Source organism: Macrobrachium nipponense, chromosome 4 (genome assembly GCF_015104395.2).
Source record: "Macrobrachium nipponense isolate FS-2020 chromosome 4, ASM1510439v2, whole genome shotgun sequence".
Lineage (NCBI taxonomy): Eukaryota > Metazoa > Arthropoda > Malacostraca > Decapoda > Palaemonidae > Macrobrachium > Macrobrachium nipponense.
The window spans coordinates 86,977,750-87,002,140 of NC_061100.1; the positions used below are offsets into that span (position 1 = coordinate 86,977,750).

The 24,391-nt window shown below is 51.6% G+C and overlaps 1 protein-coding gene across 2 annotated transcripts in view; it reads right to left on the reverse strand.

The window, feature by feature from the left end:
• The window catches only part of LOC135210987 (gastrula zinc finger protein XlCGF52.1-like), a 66,160-nt gene that overhangs the window by 37,128 nt on the left and 4,641 nt on the right, over positions 1-24,391 (reverse strand). Inside the window, exon 2 of one of the 2 annotated variants that reach the window (XM_064243989.1) lies at positions 18,658-18,780. The exons of the other annotated variant lie outside the window; for it this stretch is intronic. The gene's annotated coding sequence lies outside the window, so the exon portion shown is untranslated. The remainder of the gene's footprint in view (positions 1-18,657; positions 18,781-24,391) is intronic. 2 annotated transcript variants of the gene reach the window in all.

Below are 24,391 nucleotides of genomic sequence, written 5' to 3' on the forward strand. Positions count from 1 at the left end.
TCCGTCAACGTCTTATAGTCTGACGACGCTGACGCATTTGGTTCATCATCATCAGTAGGGCAGCGATCACTAGACGAATCCTTCTCTCGGTCATCAGCGCCCTTCAAAGATCGCGATGACTTCGACATTAACATGAGAAACATCCTGACGTTTCGGACTCAACTGTTGATCGTCCTGGAAAGCGTCCCGATATGCAAGGCGCCGCGCGTTCTGAGAAGCGTCCTGCAGAGCGTCCTGATGTGTAGGACGCCGTGCGTCCTGAACAGCGTCACGTCGAGCGTCTTGCTGAGCGGTCATGATGTGTAGGACGCCGTGCGTCCTGAACAGCGTCAGCTCGAGCGTCTTGCTGAGCGTCATGATGTGTAGGACGCCGTGCGTCCTGAACAGCGTCAGCTAGAGCGTCTTGGCGAGCGTTCCGCGCGTCTTGAAAAGCGTCTTCTCGAGCGTCCTGGTAAGCGCTTCGTTGCTTAGACGCCGAGCGTGATCATCAACATGCAAAGCTTGAACTTCCGATATTGATCCTTGAGCGTTCCTCGGACCTTTTGACAAAGACGCCGGCCGCCTGTGCGACAACTCACGTCTCTGTCAAATTCGTCTCTCCTAGACGCCCTTTCATGAGGAACGTAATCACGTTCTCTAATGAGTCGGCTACTAGGAGGAGACTCAAAGGCCGAAAAACGCAGAGGAGGAGCCGGGGACTGCCTAGTCCTCTTAACAGGCAGCCACCTATCCTTCCTTCGATGACTAGTTTGTTTCTGCTTCCTTTCCTCTCAAAAAAGGAGGCTAACTGTCTCTGCATTTCCCAAAGCATTTTCCTTGAAGGGGAAAAGTTCTCGATCAGGAGAAGGATCATCCTGTGCAAGGAAGATGGGCGAGGGGGATGAACCCTTTCCTTCAACTCAGGAACATGCTTTTAGAGCGACTTGGACGCTCGAAAGAGTCCTCCCCTGATGAAGCCTTGTTCCTTTTCTGTGGCGGAAAAGCTTCAAAATCTTCAGGTGATGAATCTACGTAATGATCAGAAGGACGTGAAGCGTCCTCTTCTCTGAAACCTCTCTTAAGAGGGCGACAAGGGCGACGGCCGCTTGTGCGACACCTTGCGCCCCTGCCGCTCTCCCCTGAGAGTCTTCCGAGCGTCCAACCCCGCGAGGAGAGGAGAATCGCAAGAGAGAAGCATCTTTAAGTATTTGTGCCTGTGCACGAACACGGCAGCCTGAGATTCGTCCTCAGTTTCTGCCGAAGGGACGTCAGACGGTCATTAGATCCCGTAACCCTCCTTCGGCTTTCGGGCTTGCCTCTCCCTAAGGCCTGGGAGTCCGGCATGGGGCCTAGGCCTAGAGGCATTATGGGACCGATCTGACCCCCTTCCACAACACTAGATGCACTAACACTTTTATCACAATTCACATTTGACTGTAGAGCATCACTTTAGATTCAAGGCGCGAATCGACTCCATGATCGTAAATAATACGCTTCCTTCTGCAGACACTTCCTGATTGTTCGGGAAAAAAATAGGCAATACAACAGGATCAGGTTGAATTACATCTCAGGAGGATTTAATGGAGATACAATTCTACCTTGACTTCTACCTCACAGAAGCACTCCTAGAGGAAGACCTCCTGATTCTATCACGCTCAAGCTTCTCACGTAAGAATCATAGCCTTCCATTCAATTTCAGTCAATTGCTCACACTCATGCATCTATCATTCAAACATACATACTTGACTACGACATTTCGAGCACACTGAATGAGGGTCTACCGAAGCTTTCGGCAACCTCACCTTACATTCATGCACCTTACACACCCTGAAGCTAGCAGAGCTAGATCCAGACATCGTAATCAAAGAAAAGTCAAAGCCAAATCCAAATCAAATCCACTATCACGTATGCCAAGCCAACAAGCCAAATCAAAACCAAAAGTCAATCAGAATACTCAAGTTAGCACAAGAAGTTTCAAAATCCTAGGCGGAGGTCTGTAAACAGTTGTTTACCGACCGGCGACAGAGAAAAATCTGAATAGAAAATGGGAATGATTCCTGATATCCGCCTCCCAGCGGCGGGAATGGGTACTAACCACCTGGCCGACCACTGCGTGTGCCGGGAGTTTTGAAATTCTGTCGGACGTCGGAGAATACAGCTATATATATATCTGACAGGTAAGTTTCATGAACAAACTATATTATTTATCATAAATGAAGATCCCTTTGCTCAAAGATCGTAGCCTTGGGCACAGTGTGACGTGTTCGTCAGGCAAGACGGGGGTGTTACTTACTATGCAACCCTCCCTCTCTCTCTTCACTAACTACGCTAATATCGCGTATACGTATTATGATATTCTTTAATCATATTAGAGCGAATTTTCTTCATCTGTATGTTAGCAAGATGTTTTGCTTGTCTTTTCCTCATTGGCATAATGAAATTCTTGCCGAAACAAATATAAACATACGTAAAAGCAAGCAAATGTCAGAGGTGAAACTCGAACGTGTACACTACACGAGGTTTGTGCTCGCACTGAATCGTGGTTGGTAGGCCGTAGCTGACTTCCCTTCTGTGACTCATAGAATCTCAACAGATGCCATTGCTCACAATTTCTTTGACAATAATTATCAAAATTTACGATAACTGAAGAAAAATTGCATCTCCTTGACGGATATGACAATTTGTCCAAAATTGCATTTTTCCTAACTATACAAACCTGAGGTCCTTTTACAATAGGAAGGTACTAGCGGCAGCTGGATAGGTCGTAAGCTTTCGAACAAGGGGTTCGGTAGTTAACTGCTTGTCCGACAGGCGCGCGCGCGCGACTGGGAGGTAAACAAATCACTTTTGCTTTTGGCCCAAGCAAAAACTGCAGAGTGAGGGGTGGCATGAGGTGGGGCTATGTGTAAAAGGACCTCAGGTTTGTATAGTTAGGAAAAATGCAATTTTGGACAAATTGTCATTTGTTCCGACACGGCATACAAACCTTCGGTCCTTTTACAATAGGAAGACTCACTTCTTGGTGGGTGGAATCTGAGTCTTTTGTGAACAGACTGGTGTTCGCCCAACCTTGGAAGCCTCCCTGGTCGTAAGAGCGAGGGAGGGATCCAAGCCTCTGTCCGATTGATCGGGGTGTGCACCGCAGGATCAATGGTCAGACCTCTGGACCGAGTACTAAGAGAGAGGCAAGCGTATCTCTTCGTACCAGCAATGTAAGAACTTGTTCCTGTACAGGAGCAAATATAAAGTCATGGGTTTGACTCTTGTAGGCATCCACTTCCCCCCCCTTGTAGGAGGAAGTGGTGGATATTCTGCTCCTATCCCTAGTGAAAGGGATAGGATGGGGCTCTTGTCATATAGCTCACCTGCATCTCGTCCTCATCCAGCGTAGTGACGACCGTGGCCCTCTGCCCACAGGTAGAGGAGGAGGAAAAGACGGGAAGAGGGAGCCAGTCACTCACTCATTCACACATCCATCCACACAGTCACACACCAGGACTCGATGCTGTTTTCAGCCTGCGAGGGTCTGGGTTTGCTACACAACTTGTTGAGCAGCCACCACGGGTCCCAGGAAAAGGTATCCAAGGACCTGTGGGCAATATCCGAAGGTAGAAGGACGTAAAAGGTAGTCTGGTAGACCAGACCCCTGCCTTCAGGACCTGCGCCACGGAGAAGTTCTTACGAAACGCCAACGAGGGGCCAATACTTCTGACTTCGTGAGCTCTCGGACGGGACGTACGGATGTCGTCACTACCATCAGCCTCATACGCCCTCCTGATGACCTCACGCAGCCAGAATGAAAGAGTGTTCTTGGATACTTCTTTCTTGGTTACCCCGGTGCTAACGAAGAGGCGTCGACACTCAGGCCTGAGGTGTCGAGTTCTCTTCAGATAGCGCCGTAGCGCCCTCACAGGACAAAGCAGCATCTCATCCGCATCATTATCGGTGAAGTCCATTAGGGAGGGAATCGTGAATGACTCGAACCTGTCGTCAGGGATCGACGGTTTCTGAGTCTTCGCAACGAAGTTCGGGACGAAATAAAGAGCGTCACAGATCCCCATCCCCACCCCTGGAGTGTCGTACATCATAGGAAAGACCATGAAGTTCCCCTACTCTCTTCGCCGATGCCAGGGCCCAGCAAGAAGAGGGTCTTGAGGGTCAGATCCCTGTCTGACGACTCTCGGAGTGGCTCGAACGGCGTTCGAGTCAAACTCCTAAGGACGAGAGTCACATCCCACGCAGGGGGCCTGAGTTCCCTGGGTGGGCAAGACCTTTCGAAGCTCCTCATGAGCAAGGAGATCTCGAACGAGTTCGAGATGTCCAATCCCCTCAGTTTTCAGGACGAGCGCCAAGGCGGCTCTGTATCCTTTGACTGTGGGGACTGAGAGGAGCTTCTCTCGGCGAAGAAAAACGAGGAAATCCGCTACCTGCTGAAGAGTGGCTCTGAGAGGAGATAGACCCCGTCTGCGACACCAACCACAGAAGACGGCCCACTTCCCCTGGTACACAGCTGCAGAGGACTGACGGACGTTTCCAGCCATCTCTGTTGCTGCGCTACGAGAAAAGCCTCTCGTTCGCAAGAGATGGTGGATAACAGCCAGCCGTTGAAGACGTAGGGACTGGACTGCTCGGTGGTACCGCTCGACGTGTGGCTGGGCGAGAAGGTTTGTGCCAACGGGGGAATCTCTCTCGGTTCTCCTGCGAGAAGAGCCAGACAGGTCCAGGATACCAAATGGCCTGTGGCCATTTGGGAGCCACCAGGATCATCCTGCAGATTCGGGGTGACCAGTGCTCGACTGATCACCTTGCGAATCAGGCTGAACGGGGGGAAAGGCATAGGCGAAGAGGTTGTCCCACGGGTGTGAAAGAGAGCGTCCTCTGCAGCTGCGCCCATGGGTCCCGGCACGGCGAGAAAGAACACCTGGAGCTTCCTGTTGTGCCGGGTGGCGAACAGAACCACGACTGGTCGCCCCCATAGGTCGAAGAGCCTTTCCACCACGTCCTGGTGTAGAGACCATTCGGTCCCTATCACCTGATCCCGACGGCTGAGCGTGTCGCTACTACTCCATCTTCCCTGGAATGTAGCGTGCCCGACAGCTCTATTGAGTGTGCCTCGGCCCACTCGTGCACCTGCCGAGTCAACTGGTACAACGGGAGAGACACTAGGCCCCCCTGTTTGTTGACGTAGGCCACTACCGTGGTGTTGTCGCACATCAACACCACTGAGTGTCCCACCAAGCGGTCCTGGAACTCTTGGAGGGCGAGGAACGCTGCCTTGAGTTCCAGTACATTGATGTGAAGGTGCTTGTCGTTCTCGTCCCACAACTCCTGAAGTCAGCAACTCCTCCAGGTGTGCGCCCCATCCCTCGGTCGATGCGTCTGAGAACAGCTGCATGTCCGGGGGGGAGTGCGCAGAGGCTCTCCTCTTAAGAGGTTCCTGTCGTCCAGCCACCAGGCTAGATCCTGCCTCACCTCCGGTGTCAGTGACACTGGAAAGCTTGGGGGATCCGTCGCCTGCGACCAACTCTCCTTTAGCCTCCACTGAAGAGACGCAGGTGAAGACGCCCGTGAGGGACTAACTTCTGAGTGACGACAGGTGGGTCCGATCACGACTTGCCATCGCTGAGCTACCTGCTCCTGCCGAGACAGGAACTGGTTGGCTTGCCTCCCTGAATCTGCTGATCCGCGAGTCTCGCGGGGAAGACTCGCCCTGCTACCGTGTCGATCAGCATACCCAGGTACTCATCCTCTGCTTGGGCTCGAGGATCGGACTTTTCGAAGTTCACACAACGATCCCCAGATCGCGACAGAACTCGAGCAGTCGATCCCTGTCCTGGAGCAACTGCGAGCGGGAGCTCGCCAGGACTAACCAATCGGCGAGATACCTCATCAGACGTATCCCGTGCGAATGGGGCCCAGCAGCACCAGAGTGAACACTCGCGTGAACACCTGTGGGGCGGTTGAGAGACCGAAGCAAAGTGCCCTGAATTGGTACACGCACCGTCCCGTCGAGGATGAAGCGGAGGTACTTTCTGGAGGACTGATGAATGGGTATTTGGAAATACGCAACCTTCAAGTCCACCGAAAGCATGAAATCGTTCTCCCTGATGGAGTCGAGCACTGAGCGTGCCGTCTCCATTCGTGAACCGGGTCTGGCGAAACAAACCGGTTCAGGGGAGAGAGATCTATCACCGGGCGCCAGCCTCCCGTAGACTTTTCCACCAGGAAGAGTCGACTGTAAAAGCCCGGTGACTGATCCGTGACGATTTCTACAGCTCTGCTTGCCAGCATGGTCTTGATCTCCTGTCTCAGTGCTACGTCCTTCGATGACCCTGGAACGTACGACTGCTGTTGGACCGTGGTTGGAGGTGAGGGGTGGCCGAGATTCGAAGGGTATAGATATCCCTCCCGAAGGACATCTACAATCCAGGTCTCGGCGCCGTAGCGCTGCCAAGTTGCCCAATGGCTGGCCAGGCACCCCCCCACTTCCGGCAGCAGGTGAGGGGAACGCCGTCCCTAGCGTTTCCCCCCTTTCTTCGACTTCTTCCCAGAGCCTCCCCGGGAGGAGGAGGAGGGCTGGGAGGAGGGCTGGTTACGGCTCCCCTTGGTAGAAGTCGAAGAAGACAGAGTCTTTCCCCGGGGCTTCGACGCAGCTACCGTCTTAGCCACCGAGGAAGCGCTAGCCGAGCTCTTAGACTTGGCCCGCAGTCCGAGGCTGCCCAAGCCTTCGAGACTGCCTGGTGTACCAGACGGTCACTGTCGTCAGTGCGCCGTCTGTCCACCGCAGCGTCCACCATTCTCATGGAAAGAGAGACGTGGAAACTCCGTAAAGGTCCGTTGCGAAGTCCCAACGCCGCTTCACGCCCTCCCGGCCGCCCTGGCAAACCCGAGTAAGGACGGCGTCCCTTCGTCGGAGAACCAGGTTGGCCCACAGGTTCACCGTCTGGTGGGCAAGGAGGAGATGGCTCTTCCTCCAGACTGGCAAAGTCTCCTAAAGGCCGAGTCATCTTCAGGAGAAATTCCCCCGGAGTTGGCTGCGACCTTAGATACTGTGAGGGACCACAGATCTAGCCAGGAGACGGCCTGGAAAGCTGCCATGGCGGTAGGATTCCAGGCCGAGTGCCTCTTGCTGCGAGAACCATAGGTTCTCGGACAGGAGCTGCTGCAGAGACACACCCGGAGTCAGCCTGGCTAACTCCGGGTTCACCTGTTTGGGCGCATCGGGTCTTCAGATGGCACGTAAAAACGCCGCTGTCGCAGCAGAGGAGGCGGAAGCAGCTTGCTCGACCTGCCAGACTTGAGCGAACCGTCTTGTCCGGAAAACAAGCGATTTCAACCTGGTCCAGCACTGAGTCTGCAAGCTCGGAACGCGGCAAACCCACCGTCGGTCTGGGTTCCCTCTTCGGGCCCCAGAACGACTCGAGCCGGGACGTGGGCTCGGATGGTGGGAGCGGCGATCCTTCCCCGAGGTCGTTTGTGCTGAGAATCAGCGCAATAACCTCGGCAAAGTTCCTCTGGATCTCAGGAGTGACTGCGTCCTGCGGAGTCGGACCATCCAGTCCCTCAAACAGGAGCATCTCCCGGACCCTCCTCCCTCAAGGGGAGGAACAGCGACAGACCCCTCTCGGTCTCCTCCAACCACTTGTGCGTACGACCTGGCTGGTCCGAGAACCGTGCCTGGTACGTACGACGACGTGGTGGGATCCTGAGGGGCGCACCCCTCACGATCAACTCCTCAATACCTCGCCCCTCCCGGTGGTAAAAACCCTGTAAAAAAAAAACCCCACGAGGAGGTTGAAGGTATGGGAGAGGCAGACCTGACGCTCCCTCCTCGCTCGCTGGCAGAACCAGCGGGCTTGGAAGACTGCAGGCGATCGTCAACCCGCGTGGCGATCGAGCTGCAGACCTAGTCGAGCCGTCTCGCTGTGGAGAACGGCTGGACCGAGAACAGCGGCCCCGGTCTCGTGTGTCAGAAGAGCTGGTGCTGGTCGCCGTACCCGATCGCTCTCTGTGCGAGTGACGGTCAGGCGACCGGCGAGCTCCACTGTCACGGTGAGACCGGTGCGTGTCCTCACGGCGCGTCAGTTCGCTGGTACCAGCCGTGGCTGGTGCCGGCGAACGGGGGGACCTCTTCCCAGCCTCAGCCCGTGGCCGGTCATGACCGTCACGTCCGCCCGTGGTAGCCAGCTGCTCGCCACGAGAGCGAGAGCTGGTCTGGTGAGAGTCGCAGTGAGGCGGGGCTTGTCCACCAGTCTTCCGCTCCGTGCCGTGAACCTGACGCTGAGCGGACTCAGAGGTCTGGTTCCTTGGCTGCACGGTCGCTGTTAGGCGACCGTACACTCGGTACCTCTCGCGAACGAGAGGCCGAGACGGATCCTGCTGCCGTGGCCGAACCACTAACAGCAGGTGAGGAAGTGCCGGTGTTAGCCGGCACTCCTCTGGTCCCCGTAGTCTTCTTCCTCGCGGAAGAAGAGACGGGTCCTGCCCCCGAAGGAAGTATGGGTGACCAGCGGAAGAACCCCCCGTCTCACCAGAGCGAGACGGGCCCTTAGAAGTTCCCGAAGGAGGGACTTCTTAGGGGGGGGGGAGGCGACCTTCTTCTTCGCGGGGGAGCCTTAGAAGAGAAGGGGAAGAGGCGGCAGACGACGACGACGACGAAGAAGACGATGAAGACGACGACGACACCTTTCCTCCTCTTCTTCTTCTTCTTCGTCAACCTCCTCAGGACCGACGTCAGATCTGTCATCCAGAGCGGAGCCGGGGCTGCTGTTGCCGAAGCAACAGGGGCCCGGACGCACCTGTCCGAACAGATCAGCATCGGGAGCAGCGGGGCCAGGAACAGGAACAACGTCAGCAGGTGCAGGCATCACAGGAACAGCAGTAGAGACGGCAGGGGGCAGGTACAGGTAACAGCACGTGTCATCAACGTCACGTCCGAGAACGGCGGCTGGGCAGGTACGGCAGGTACGGCAGGCTGTGCAGGCTGTCCAGTTGGACGGACCAGCGGCACAGACATCCTTGGTACTGGTGGGAGGTCCAGGGGCGAGCTCTTCGGGCACACGAAGTCCGGTCGCGGCAGCACGGCAAACAACCCAGGTGGCGGCATCACACTCCCCCGTGATACAGCGACTGGCCCCTGCACCGATGTAGTAGGTGTTACAGAGACCGCGTGCGGGGTGTACACCAGGTGAGGAGGTGAAGCGTAGCCAGGTGTTGTAAGGGTCGTGGTGGTGTCGTAACCGTCGCATGAGTGACCGCCCCACGGAGGCCACGAGATGGTAGAGCAGCCCTGGACACTCGGCACGCCCTGCAGCCCAACGATGCCCACACCTGTCCGAGGTCGTCCTTCGCGGCAACCGCACCTGAGGAAGGTCAAAGTCGGGTGATTAGCAGGCTCTCTACCCGCTCGCCCGAAGACGAACGGAGAGGGACCCAGAGTACAACTCGACGTCAGGGTATCTAGCGCCCTCCTCCACACTCGACAAGTCAGGTGAGGAGAAGGACCTAGAAACCCCCCCCGAAGGGGAAGGCGCCAAACGTGGAAGCTGAGCGGGCGGCAGGAAAGACGACGAAGTGTCCGTAACCAAAGGAGTCGCGGGAGAGCTTTCCGACGACTCCTTTGCAGGCCTTCGCTTCTTCCTGCCCTCATACAAAGTCCACTGCGCCTTCGACCAATTAATACAAACTTCACATGGCTCGGCTCGCATTCGCGTTCCCCCGACACCGAGCGCACAAAACATGTGGGTCAATTTCCGGGAATGAGCGGAACTTCCCGCATTTACGCCCTTCGGTACCCGGCATAGTCTACCGTGGGGTAGCGAGGCGAGGAGATTCCCATAATTGACCAAAATATCACAATTCAATGAAAAAAGAGAAATGATTGTACTTACAATGATTCTTTCATACACAAACACAACCATATACTTAAGGAAAGCAAACGACGAGAAGCGGGCAGAGAGCGTCGAACACACACGTCTACTCGCTGTGAGGCCGAAAGCAAAAGTGATTTGTTTACCTCCCAGTCGCGCGCGCGCGCCTGTCGGACAAGCAGTTAACTACCGAACCCCTTGTTCGAAAGCTTACGACCTATCCAGCTGCCGCTAGTACCTTCCTATTGTAAAAGGACCGAAGGTTTGTATGCCGTGTCGGAACAACAATGCTTTTGGCTTATTGAGTTAAGTTTACTAATTACCCTGTAACTATGAAAGTAAGAGGAATTTTGACAAAATATTTCGTATAAGTGTTCTGCATTGCCATACGAAGCTCCATGAATTTTTTCATGAATGCATTTTTTGCCCTATACCCCCATATATAAGGGTTCCGGCCGGCCCCCTTAAGGCATCACTCTGATTGCCATATTGATACCTCTATGGTCCAAACATTATTGCATGGCTGAACAAGACACCACAAATACAACAACTGGTTTTTAATAAACCTCAAACCTAACAATCATATTCTTGTATGTCTTCTCAATAATCAAGACAGTAAATTGAGTGTTGGCATACCTGGACAATGAGAGATTTGCAAAATAAACTGGGTGAAATTGGGGATAACCCTGCAGTTGCACTATGAAGTAACATCAAGAGATGTTGGCCAGAAAGATGGAAGAAATTAATATATAAAGAAAAAAAAGAGTGTGTAGCTAGGGGGTGAAGGGACCATGCAAAGACCCTTTAATATTGTCTACAATCTACTACATAAGGTGTAGTGATAACATTGACCCTTTACAGAACTTTTCCTTGAACAAATAACTACAAATAACCTGCTAAAGCTGGGAAGGTGGTTCCTGTCAAGATAGACAGCATTGTGATCTCCTTAGGCTTAATGATTCAAGCATGTACAAAAGAAGACTCTCATTGCTGCCATGTCAATCTGTATGCCAAATGCTTTGACTTCAACTCATGCAAAGTGAGAGGAAATTATCTCAATCTAGGAACAACTGTACTTCTGAGGATACCAAGATTTGAACTCACATTAACACACGTGGGATTATTGATGGCATGAAGACTAGTGCCTTTAAAGAGTAGAATATCTGTTACAGACAAAGTCGAAACCCATTAAGTTGCCGTCTCTGATGAAAATGACACAGAACATAGGGTTTTCATCCTGAACCAAGTCAGCTGAACAAAGTCTTCAGGGGTGAGAAGCAGATGTCCAGGCTCCAGCTGTCTGAAGCCTTTCCCACAGAGAAGACAAGACAGGGACTAACCATGGTTCCACCCCTTGTCACTGCCACAATGACCAATGGTAAAAGAGATCTAGTACAGACAGTTCCCGGTTATCGGCAAGAGTTCCGTTCTCGACGGGGTGCTGATAAGCGTAAGCCGCCATTAACCGAACTTGGCGATTTATGGCTCCAAGCTTTGGTTAATAGCACCAATAACTGGCTAATGGTGCCTCTGTTAGGTTTGTTTTGGTGCCATAACTCTATTATCGACACCTCATGGCGCCAAAAACCAAAACTCAGCCCGTTATGGCGCCATAAATCACCGATTTTATGGTGCTAAACAAGTGCCATAAAACCAGACTGCCATTACCCAAGTCCACAGATAACCAGGGATTGCCTGTATTCCCCAATTCATGGCAGCAGCCTCTCTCATTGGATCTCTTACCTGACTCACAGGCCAAGGCTTGGGAGGTTGGCTGAAAGGACTGTACATACAAACTCCAGACTCCTTCCAGAGGACCATTTATTAAGGATCACAAAACCTTCTTCCTGATCCTGATATCTGAAGAGACCTTTTACTTGTTCCAATATCCAACCAGCAAGCAGTGGCAACAGTTAGAATGACCACCTTGCCATCAGAGTGCACTCTACAGTACAGGCTATTGACAAGGTGTATTCTCCTCAGAGATCAATGACATTGCAAGTAACCCCAACTATCTCTTGGAAAATTACATTTTTAAAAGAAAATGTTATTGTTATGATACAATAAAGTTTGTTCATACTTACCGCAGATATATATATAGCTGTATTCTCCGACGTACGACAGAATTTTCTTTAAAACTCCCGGCACACGCAGTGTCGGCCAGGTGGTTAGTACCCATTCCCGCCGCTGGAGGCGGATATCAGGAATCATTCCCATTTTCTATTCAGATTTTTCATACCACTGCCCATGAGGGGAGGTGGGTGGGTTACTTTAATTATATATATCTGCCAGGTAAGTATGAACAAACTTTATTGTATCATAACAATAACATTTTGTTCATGAACTTACCTGTCAGATATATATATAGCTGAATCCCACCATTGGGTTGGTGGGAAGGGACAGAATAGAAGGATTTAGGAAACACCTCAAGTGCAGATGATTGACATCTTGATTCCTTACCTGTTAGCATAGCTGACTTCTTGATTACTGTCACCGAAGTCTGCTTTTGCTTTACTAGAGTTGCCAACAAGGTAGTGACCTGTGTAGTTGGTGCGCTCTAGATGATCTGTCAACGGGGGCATGACCACAATGTGGACTAGACCATATTGACCATACTGTGAGGGCAACGAAGCTAAAACCACCACCTGACCTAACCTATCGAAGTTAGTCCCATAACTTCTAGGGCTAACGAAAGGGAAAGCGCCTCAAGCGACCAACCCTTCAAAGTTAAAAGCACACCCCTATCCCTTTTTCTATAGGATAGGATTCGTGCTGCTTCCTGCCTCCAATAATATTTCTACGGATATGTATGGTCCTAGCGACTCGCAGATCTCATATGTCGTCTTCACATCCCGTCGGGAGTGTGAAGCGAACACAGAGTTGCTTCGCTCAAACGTGGCACTCAGGATATTACTGAGTGTCATGCTCTGTTGAAATGCTTCCGAGGCCGCGCCCTCACCTCGTGAGCATTTACTTTAAAAGGTTTCAAATCTTTGTTCAAACATGACGAATGAGCCTCTTAGATAAAGACTCCTTTAAAAATAACGCCAGGGCGTTCTTGCGACATGGGCAAGTCTGGTCCTTTTTAACGGAACCAAGCCGCAGATTGTCCGAATGACCTTGAACTTTCTTTAGTTTTTATCAAGATAAAACTTGAGAGCCCCGACAGGGCACAGGACTCTCTGTGGCTCTTGCCCAATAATTTGTGCCATCCCCTTGATCTCCAGGCCTCTGGACCAAGGGTTAGACGGGTTTTCGTTCTTAGCAAGAACGGAAGGCTTAGAGGACACCGAATTATGTCCTCTAAACAAAGCCAAAACCTCTGATGATGGCTAAAACCTCACTAACCCTCATTTCCGTAGCTAGAGTGGTTAGAAAATTAGCCTTTCTGGTCACGTGTATTAAGTTTACAGAAAGGAGAGGTTCGAAATGCTTTGACATCAAGAACTTCAGACTACGTCTAAGTTCCATCAAGATTTCCGCAGACCTCAAAGATCGTGAAGGGCTTTGTTGTTTGACAGATCCGAATCTCTGAGCCTAGAGGCCGTCAACAACATTTCCGTATTCTACAATCGTGGGACTGTTAGCTTATCCCATACTTCAGACGGAATGGGAAGGCGGTAAAGTCATTCACAGAGGTCAGAGGTAGAGGAACGTCATTCTTCCTGCCCTATGTCCAGAAACGGCCCACTCCGATTGGTACACTGCAAAATATGCAGCACTGCTTTGCTTTGGCAATGAGACTTGCAATTAATCTTGAAGATCCTCTCGCTTCTTGACAGTCTGAACGCATTCAGACTCAGATCGGAGAGATTTTAGGTACCTCTCGAAGTGGAGGCTGTTAGAGTAGACCGATTCTCGGGGCGGGAAGGGTCCTTGGAAAGTGCTCTCTGAAGGACGTGACCTCTGTGAATCCAGCCTCTCGAAGGCCAACATGGGGGGGGCGATCAGCGTCTTTCTCACTCCCTCTGACGCCAGCGATTATCTTATTACATTTCCTAAGCTTTTGAATAGGGACAAAGGGCTAACCAACTATCCCCATTCCATACTATAGGATGGCGTCTATTGCTACCGCTCTCGGATCGAGAATAAGGGCGCACGTAGAGGAAGCTTCTTCGTCTTCAATATTGCAAAATCTACGAAAGGACGTCCCAAGAAAGTCCCACAACTCTCGACATACTTCTAAGCGAGGATTACTCAAAAGTCAAACGTCAGTAGTTGCTGCCGTCGATCGAGAAGATCCGCACGGACGTGCAATCGTGTAACGAACCTCTTAAGGATCGTTACGTTCCGTGCCTATGCCGATAACCATCTCTCTTTTCTTGGGATATGAGAGAGCTGCGGAATTATCTGAGATGATTTGGACCACTCGACCAAAACCTCACTCTTCGAGGAACTGGAGAGCCAACCAAATTGCTTCCAATTCTTTTAGATTATGTGCCAGGACCTCTGTCCGGATGGCCTGGCTCCCTATCATTATCCACCATGAGGTGATCCTTAACCCATTGAGAGACGTTTAGAATTATATCTAGATCTTTGATGTTATTTCAGTTCTCCTGTAGGAAAAACTGTAGAGGTCTGAATTGCAGTCTATTCAGGGAAACAAGCTTCTCCAGCGAGGAAATGGTCCCCAGCAGACTCATCCATTCCTCACTAAGCATGCTTCCTTCCCTAATAAGGCTGCGCTTTGCATAAGCAGGAGAGCATTATTATAGTGCTATGCTGCGGTAGACTCGTACAGAATTCTGTTACAGTGCGGTAAGCAGCGCCGAACATGTGTAAGAGATATCTCTGTTGAAAATTTCTTAGCAAAAGGAAGTCGTTTATTTCATGATTACCAGAAATCCCCTCAACCGAGGCGAAAGTCATGATTGTAGGGCAGGGAGAGATACGGTTCGTAAAATCAATCCCGCGGGAGAGAGAGACTGTAACCGACTGAGCAGTACAACGAGCTACCTAACACTGAGTTGGTGACAGACAGTGTGAGACACTGTGCACAGTTCAAGGCAAGCAGCTTCTTATGTTCACCTTCTCGCAGTCTTATGCCGAGTTGCCAGCTATTCTATTCATCTAAGGGAATAGATTTTCCATTATTTGAACAGAAAAAACTCTCAAGTTGGCATATCTAAGCGAAACAGAATTCGCTAATACAGAAGCTGATTTTGTGTTTGTCGTAACATTACGCTTAATTAACCAAATGTAAAATCGGAAACTCCTGGAAAGTTGCCGGGAGTACCGATTAAATATACTGCGTCATCCACAATGACAGCAACCTCTCGTTTCGCACTATTCTTTGCCTGAGTTACCAGCTACTCTCTTCTACGAAGGAATAGGTTTCGTTACTAATTATCGATCATAAGAAAATTCTCAAGCAGGCATATTTAAGCGAAACATAATTCGCTACATGCAGAAGCTGAGTTGGTGTTGTTGTAACAATACCTTCAAGCATTGTCCTTACACCGGAAACTCCTGGAAGTTTGCAGGAAGTACCGATTAAATACACTTAAAATAACAGTCCTTTCGGTTGCCATCTGTAGAGGTAACCACGATATGCGTATATGACTTGAACTTTACATTAGTAATATGACGCGAAGTTAAAATACCTAAGTATTGCAGTCACTTGAACATATAATTCTCTACTACATTCTTTCCTCGACGAGGAAGAGAGAGAGAATGGAAATCGACTGTCTTCATTCTCTTTGCCAAGAAAAGGAATAATATTATTCAAATGGAAATCCTCAAGTGAGAACCGAAGATCGAAAAGGAAAGTTCAAGCTTCTTATGATATTTGACATAAGACTTCATGGACGTAGTCTATAAGTCTTTTTCCTGGATGAGCCTCTGACTAATGAATGAGAGCTCTTTCGAAATTTTGTTACTTATCCGCTTATGCGATAAAATGTTATTAAGAACTTTGTCAATGAGAAACTAACCCAATTGCATGACGGAAAGTAATCCAGGGAATTCGAAGCATAACTAAAGCCTTCCCGATTCCCGCAGAAATCGAGGAAGGGGCAGGATTCCTGATTAGAGACTGGCTTACGACAGGAAGGACCTTAATGTTCCCCTTCGGCAGCGCAATCCCGAAAGCAGACGAGGCGTTTTATGACACCGAAATCTGCTTACAGTTTTCCCTGGAATTCATCAAGGTAGTGGATTCTCTTGAAGCTACCCCCTTCGTAGAAAGAGAAGTAGACATCTTGACGAGACCAAACTCCTTCCTCTACTTCGACGACGCCCTCTTGAAGAGCGTTCTTGCAGGAATCCTGCCGAACGTCTTGATGCGTAGGACGCCTATCGTTCTGAAGAACGTCCTGGCAAGTGCTCTACCGAGCGTCATGACGTGTAGGATGCCGAGCGTCTTCAAAAGCGTCACTCGCTAGCGTCCTGGCGAGCGTCCTCGCTAGCGTCCTGGCGAGCGTCCAGATGTGTTTAAGACATCGAGCGTCTTCCAAAAAGCTTATCAATGTTTATGACGTCGAGCGTCTTCTGAAAGGCCACCCGAAAAGCGTCCTGGAGAGCCGCACACTGCTCCTGAAGTGTGAGAGCCCTATAGGAAGACGTAAGGCTATCGTCTCCAAGACGGCCTTAAAGACTTTCGTTACCTTCTAACAAAGACGGTGGCCGCCTGTGCAACATTTTGCGTCTTAGTAATGCAAATGAACATATCCAGACACGCGCTCAAAAAAGGAACGCCGAGCGTTCCGAAAGGCATCGTCGCGAGGTGCTTGCCGAACGTCCTGATTGCATTCTTTGAGCGTCTTGAAGAGCGTCCGGAATAGAAGAGCGACGGCAACAATCAAGGGAAGCGTCATAGTGAATGACGTGCGTCAACACGAGTAACTTGAGAGGCTTCCTGGCGAGGGGAGAGCCGCTCATGAAACGCGAGCGTCCTAAGCATAAGTACGGTGATCGTCATCAGGACGAGTCTTCAGGACGTTCGCCACTCTTGACAAAAACACGGCGACGGCCGGCTGTGCGACATCTTGCGTCTTTGTCACGCTCATCGACACTGCAGAAGGGCATTTAAAAGGACGCCTGTGTGTTCTTGGGTATGAGGAATTCTTTGCCCTTCTCCTGTCGAAAACTAGGATAGTCTGTCCAGTGTCATCTCTGTCCGCTGACAGATCGTCCCTTAGGGACGAGTAAGATGCGTCTTGGCGAGCTGTTTGACTATGCAAATCAGCTTGCCGGACGTCAATCTTATGAGCTTGAACAATATCCCGTTTCGTAGTAAAGCGCAACGTCACATAACGTATACATAACGCCATGAGGGGAGGAGGAAACCTTAGCCGATGACAAATAAGACCTCCTTGGAGCGTCCACCAAATTGGCGAAATCTCCTTGAGAAGAAGACGGTGCTTTCAATCCTGCTTCTTCTCCTGTTTCGTACCAGATCCCAGCTCTCCCTTTCAGTCTAGATGGAGGAAGTGCAAACGAAGTCTTCCTCTCGATAGAGCGTTGAATGTCTCGAAAGGCGTCCTTGTGAGGGTCCTGCCTTAAGGGACATTTTTAATTAGCTTGGACCAAGACGGGGTGACAGCCGCCTGTGCCGGACATTTTTGCGTCTTTGTCACGCTTATCGATATTAAGTCAAGCCGAAGGGACGCCAGATCGATGTGGGTTCCCCGTAACCCTCCTTCGGCTTTCGACATGCCCTCTCCCTAGTCCTGGGAGTCCGACAGAGGTCCAGGCCTAGAGGCGTTATGGGGCGGATCTGACGTTCCCTCCTGACGAGAGAGAGGACGTGAAGCGTCCTCTTCTCTAAAGCTTCTTAGAGGGCGCGAGTCCTTCCGAGAGCTCCAACCTTGCGGGGAGGACGCCTCGGAGGACGAGAAGCAATCTTTCATGATTCGTGCACGTGCACGATCTTTGGCAGCCTTATCCTGCCGAAGGGACGCCAGATCGGTGGGGGGGTTCCCGTAACCCTCCTTCGGTTTTCAACTTGCCCCCTCCCTGGTCCATGGGAGTCCGACAGAGGTTTAGACCTAGAGGCGTTATAGGACCGATCTGACGCCCCCTCCACAACACTAGGGCAAAATCAACATCACTACACTCAACACTGATTGGAGAGCGAGCACTTTTTCAAGCTTACTTGATGTAATCCACAATAATAGAAAGGGCATTACTTCTCACAGAACTTCCTCTAGGCCCGTAAGCCACCTACCACAGGGTTAGGCAAAATAAAGTCTACTGGAGGTTAGTAGGTTCATTATCCTAACTTCTGTTACTGTGGAGGAAGACCTCCTGATTCTATCACGCTCTAATTTGCGTACATACGAATCATACGTCTCTTTCGGAATCAGTCAACATTACACTAATTACATTGATCTCTCAACAAAGAAAACATGTAACGTCATGTATACTAAACGAGTGTCTACCGAAAGGTTTCGGTAGCCTCCCCTTACCCGTTGCAGACAACAAAATCTGAAACTAGGCTACCTAGATTCAGACATCATATGCAATGAAAAAATTTTAATTAATTTATGATAGCGTATGCCTAGCCACAAATCCAAGTCAATCATTCAAAAAAATAAGTAGGATACTTAAGCGGCTAATGAAGTTTCAAAATCCTAGGCGGAGGTAGTGGAAACAGGTGTTTTCACTACCGCGACAGAGAAAAATCTGAATAGAAAATGGGAATGATTCCTGATATCCGCCTCCCAGCGGCGGGAATGGGTACTAACCACCTGGCCGCCCACTGCGTGTGCCGGGAGTTTTGAAATTCTGTCGGACGTCGGAGAATACAGCTATATATATATCTGACAGGTAAGTTTCATGAACAAAATAAGATCTTATGTGTACTTACCAAGTAGTTACATAGCTATAGTTTCTATTTGTTGGCAGCTAGAATTTTGAAATTCGCTTTAGTGCACTCGTTCTGACTAGGCGATACCCTCCGCCCACTACTGGGAGTGAAACCAATTCAGCACTGAAAAATCAAAATTTTTTAAATTGTATTTTTCCTAACTATACAAACCTGAGGTCCTTTGCATTAGGAATTACTTTTGGCATAGGCTGGAATACAGCCGTTAAATTCTTGAACAAGGTGGGCACCCGCGTGAGGTGCTGTTCGTAAGTGCAGCGGAGCCACCATCTTTCCCAGGACTCATTTGAACAATGTTAGCGTATATAAGTAACATTTATTGATCTTACTCAAGATTGCAGCTGTAATCAGCACAATAAAACAACATTTTGTTGCCTATATTAGTGAAAGTATGAAACTTCTTATTCCCAGGGTCATGGTTTGAACTGAAATTCAATTTCACCTTGTAATGGTGGTTTTATCCTTACTGCCATCACAACTGAAACTCCACAGTGCTTATTTTATTGTAATTATACATGTCTTGGTCTTAATTCACTCCAAATTGCACTTGAACTACTTTGGGGTTCCTGGTTCCTAAGCGCTCACTCCACAAACACAGTTGCGGGCAGCACACGAGTACACGGTTTATGAGGGGCGAAGTTTTATTCCCTTAATATGACAATTTGTCCAAAATTGCATTTTTCCTAACTATACAAACCTGAGGTCCTTTTACAATAGGAAGGTACTAGCGGCAGCTGGATAGGTCGTAAGCTTTCGAACAAGGGGTTCGGTAGTTAACTGCTTGTCCGACAGGCGCGCGCGCGCGACTGGGAGGTAAACAAATCACTTTTGCTTTTGGCCCAAGCAAAAACTGCAGAGTGAGGGGTGGCATGAGGTGGGGCTATGTGTAAAAGGACCTCAGGTTTGTATAGTTAGGAAAAATGCAATTTTGGACAAATTGTCATTTGTTCCGACACGGCATACAAACCTTCGGTCCTTTTACAATAGGAAGACTCACTTCTTGGTGGGTGGAATCTGAGTCTTTTGTGAACAGACTGGTGTTCGCCCAACCTTGGAAGCCTCCCTGGTCGTAAGAGCGAGGGAGGGATCCAAGCCTCTGTCCGATTGATCGGGGTGTGCACCGCAGGATCAATGGTCAGACCTCTGGACCGAGTACTAAGAGAGAGGCAAGCGTATCTCTTCGTACCAGCAATGTAAGAACTTGTTCCTGTACAGGAGCAAATATAAAGTCATGGATTTGACTCCTGTAGGCATCCACTTCCCCCCCTTGTAGGAGGAAGTGGTGGATTCTGCTCCTCTCCCTAGTGAAGGGATAGGATGGGGCTCTGTCATATAGCTCACCGGCATCTCGTCCTTATCCAGCAGGGTGATGACCGTATCCCTCTACCCACAGGTAGAGGGGTAGAAAAAGATAGAAAGAGAAGCCAGTCACTTTCTCATTTACTATCTATTCATACAGTCACACCAGGACTCGATGCTGTTCAGCCTGCTAGGGTCTGGGTTAGCTAGACGACGTGTTGAGCAGACCACCACGGGTCCTAAGGAAACCGATCCAAGGACCTGTGGGCAATATCCAAAAGGTATAAGGAAGGTGCCGGTGGTCTGGTTGTACCAGACCCCTGCCTTCCATACCTGCGCCACGGAGAAGTTCTTACGAAACGCCAACGAGGGGCCAATACTTCTGACTTCGTGAGCTCTCGGACGGGACGTACGGATGTCGTCACTACCATCAGCCTCATACGCCCTCCTGATGACCTCACGCAGCCAGGACGAAAGAGTGTTCTTTGATACTTCTTCTTGGTGCCCCGGTGCTAACGAAAGAGGCTCGACACTCAGGCCCGAGGTGTCGAGTCTCTTCAGATAGCGCCGTAGCGTCCTCCCAGGACAAAGCAGCATCTCATCCGTATCATTATCGGCATGAAGTTCCCGTACTCTCTTCGCCGATGCCAGGTCCAGCAAGAAGAGGGGCTTGTGAGTTCCCTGGGTGGGCAAGACCTTTCGAAGCTCCTCCTAAGTAAGGAGATCTCGAACGAGTTCGAGATGTCCAATCCCGTCAGTTTCAGGACGAGCGTCAAGGCGGCTCTGTATCCTTTGACTGTGGGAACTGAGAGGAGCTTCTCTCGGCGAAGAAAAACGAGGAAATCCGCTACCTGCTGAAGAGTGGCTCTGAGAGGAGATAGGCCCCGTCTACGACACCAACCAACACAGAAGACGGCCGACTTCCCCTGGTACACAGCTGCAGAGGACTGACGGACGTTTCCAGCCATCTCTGTTGCTGCGCTACGAAAAAAGCCTCTCGTTCGCAAGAGATGTTGGATAACAGCCAGCCGTGAAGACGTAGGGACTGGATGCTCGGTGGTACCGCTCGACGTGTGGGCTGGGCGAGAAGGTTGTGCCAAGGGGGAATCTCTCTGGTTCTCTTGCGAGAAGAGCCAGCAGGTCCGGATACCAAATGGCCTGTGGCCATTTGGGGAGCCATCAGGATCATCCTGAGATTCGGGGTGACCAGTGCTCGACTGATCACCTTGCGAATCAGGGTGAACGGGGGAAAGGCATAGGTGAAAAGGTTGTCCCACGGGTGTTGAAGAGCCTCCTCTGCAGCTGCCCATGGGTCCGGCACGGCCGAGAAGAACACCTGGAGCTTCCTGTTGTGCCGGGTGGCGAACAGATCCTCGACTGGTCGCCCCCACAGGTCGAAGAGCCTTTCCGCCACGTCCTGGTGTAGAGACCATTCGGTCCCTATCCCTTGATCCCGACGGCTGAGCGTGTCTGCTACTACATTCCTTCCCTGGAATGTAGCGTGCCGACAGCTCTATTGAGTGTTGCCTCGGCCCACTCGTGCACCTGCCGAGTCAACTGGTACAACGGGAGAGACACTAGGCCCCCCCTGTTTGTTGACGTAAGCCACCACCGTGGTGTTGTCGCACATCAACACCACTGAGTGTCCCATCAAGCGGTCCTGGAACTCTTGGAGAGCGAGGAACGCTGCCTTGAGTTTCAGTACATTGATGTGAAGGTGCTTGTCGTTCTCGTACCACACTCCTGAAGTCAGCAACTCCTCCAGTTGTGCGCCCCATCCCTCGGTCGATGCGTCTGAGAGCAGCTGCATGTCCGGGGGGAGAGTGCGCCAGAGGCCACTCCTCTTAAGAGGTTCCTGTCGTCCAGCCACCAGGCTAGGTCCTGCCTCACCTCCTGTGTCAGTGACAATGGAAAGCTTGGGGGATCCGTCGCCTGTGACCAACTCTCCTTTAGTCTCCCTGAAGAGACCGCAGGTGAAGACGCCCGTTAGGGACTGTCTTCCCGAGTGACGACAGGTGTCCGATCACGACTTGCCATCGCTGAGCTACCGTTCCTGCCGAGACAGGAAACTGGTTGGCTGCCTCCCTGAATTTGCTAATCCGCGAGTCTGCGGGGAAGACTCGCCCTGCTACCGTGTCGATCAGCATACCCAGGTACTTCATCCTCTGCTGGGCTCGAGATCGGACTTTTCGAAGTTCACAACGATCCCCAGATCGCGACAGAACTCGAGCAGGGTCGATCATCCCTGTCCTGTAGCAACTGCGAGCGGGAGCTCGCCAGGACTAACCAATCGTCGAGATACCCCATCAGACGTATCCCGTGCAAATGGGCCCAAGCAGACACCAGAGTGAACACTCGCGTGAACACCTGTGGGGCGGTTGAGAGACCGAAGCAAAGTGGCCTGAACTGGTACACCGTCCCGTCGAGGATGAAGCGGAGGTACTTTCTGGAGGACTGATGAATGGGTATTTGGAAATACGCATCCTTCAAGTCCACTGAAAGCATGAAATCGTTCTCCCTGATAGAGTCGAGCACTGAGCGTGCCGTCTCCATCGTGAACCGGGTCTGGCGAACAAACCGGTTCAGGGGAGAGAGATCTATCACCGGGCGCCAGCCTCCCGTAGACTTTTCCACCAGGAAGAGTCGACTGTAAAAGCCCGGTGATTGATCCGTGACGATTTCTACAGCTCTCTTGCTCAGCATGGTCTTGATCTCCTGTCTCAATGCTACGTCCTTCGATGCCCCTGGAACGTACGCCTGCTGTTGGACCGGGTTGGAGGTGAGGGGTGACCGAGATTCGAAGGGTAATAGATCTCCCTCCCGAAGGACATCTACAATCCAGGTCTCGGCGCCGTAGCGCTGCCAAGTTGCCCAATGGCTGGCCAGGCACCCCCCCACTTCCGGCAGCAGGTGAGGGGGAACGCCGTCCCTAGCGTTTCCCCCCTTTCTTCGACTTCCTCCCAGAGCCTCCACGGGAGGAGGAGGGCTGGGAGGAGGGCTGGTTACGGCTCCCCTTACTAGAAGTCGAAGAAGACAGAGTCATTCCACGGGGCTTCGACGCAGCTACCGTCTTAGCCACCGAGGAAGCGCTAGCCGAGCCGTTAGACTTGGCCGCAGTCCAAGGCTGCCCAGAGGCCTTCGAGACTGCCTGGTGAACCAGACGGTCACTGTCGTCAGTGCGCCGTCTGTCCACCGCAGCGTCCACCATCTCTCCTGGGAAGAGAGACGTGGAACTCCGTAAAGGTCCGTTGCGAAGTCCCAACGCCGCTTCACGCCCGGCCGCCCTGGAAACCCGAGTAAGGACAGCGTCCCTTCGTCGGAGAACCAGGTTGGCCCACAGGTTCACCGTCTGGTGGGCAAGGAAGGAGATGGCTCCTCCCCCAGACTGGCAAAAGTCTCCTGAAGGCCGAGTCATCTTCGGGAGAAATTCCCCCGGAGTTGGCTGCGACCTTAGATACTGTGAGGGACCACAGATCTAGCCAGGAGACGGCCTGGAAAGCTGCCATGGCGGTAGATTCCAGGCCGAATGTCTCTTGCTGCGAGAACCACAGGTTCTCGGACAGGAGCTGCTGCAGAGACACACCCGAAGTCAGCCTGGCTAACTCCGGGTTCACCTGTTTGGGCGGCATCGGGTCTTCAGATGGCACGTAAAAAACGCCGCTGTCGCAGCAGAGGAGGTGGAAGCAGCTTGCTCGACCTGCCAGACTTGAGCGAGCCGTCTTGTCCGGAGACAAGCGATTCAACCTGGTCCAGCACTGAGTCCGGCAGCTCAGAACGCGGCAAACCCACCGTCGGTCTGGGTTCCCTCTTCGGGCCCCAGCCCCAACGACTCGAGCCCAGGACGTGGGCTCGGATGGTGGGAGCAGCGATCCTTCCGTGAGGTCGTTGTGCTGACGAATCAGCGCAATAACCTCGCAAAGTTCCTCTGGATCTCAGGAGTGACTGCTTCCTGCGGAGTTGGACCGTCCAGTCCCTCAACAGGGGCAACTCCCGAGACCCTCCTCCCTCAAGGAGAGGAACAGCGACAGACCCCTCTCGGTCTGCTCCAACCACCTGTGCGTACGACCTGGCTGGTCCGAGAACCGTGCCTGGTACGTACGACGCCGTGGTGGGATCCTGAGGGGCGCACCCCTCACGATCACTCCTCAATACCTCGCCCCTCCCGGTGTAATCCGAGGAGGTTGAAGATATGGAAGAGGCAGACCTGACGCTCCCTCCTCGCTCGCTGGCAGAACCAGCGGGCTTGGAAGACTGCAGGCGATCGCCAACCCGCGGTGGCGATCGAGCTGCAGACCTAGTCGAGCCGTCTCGTTGTGGAGAACGGCTGGACCGAGAACAGCGTCTCCGGTCTCGTGTGTCAGAGGAGCTGGTGCTGGTCGCCGTACCCGATCGCTCTCTGTGAGAGTGACGGTCAGGC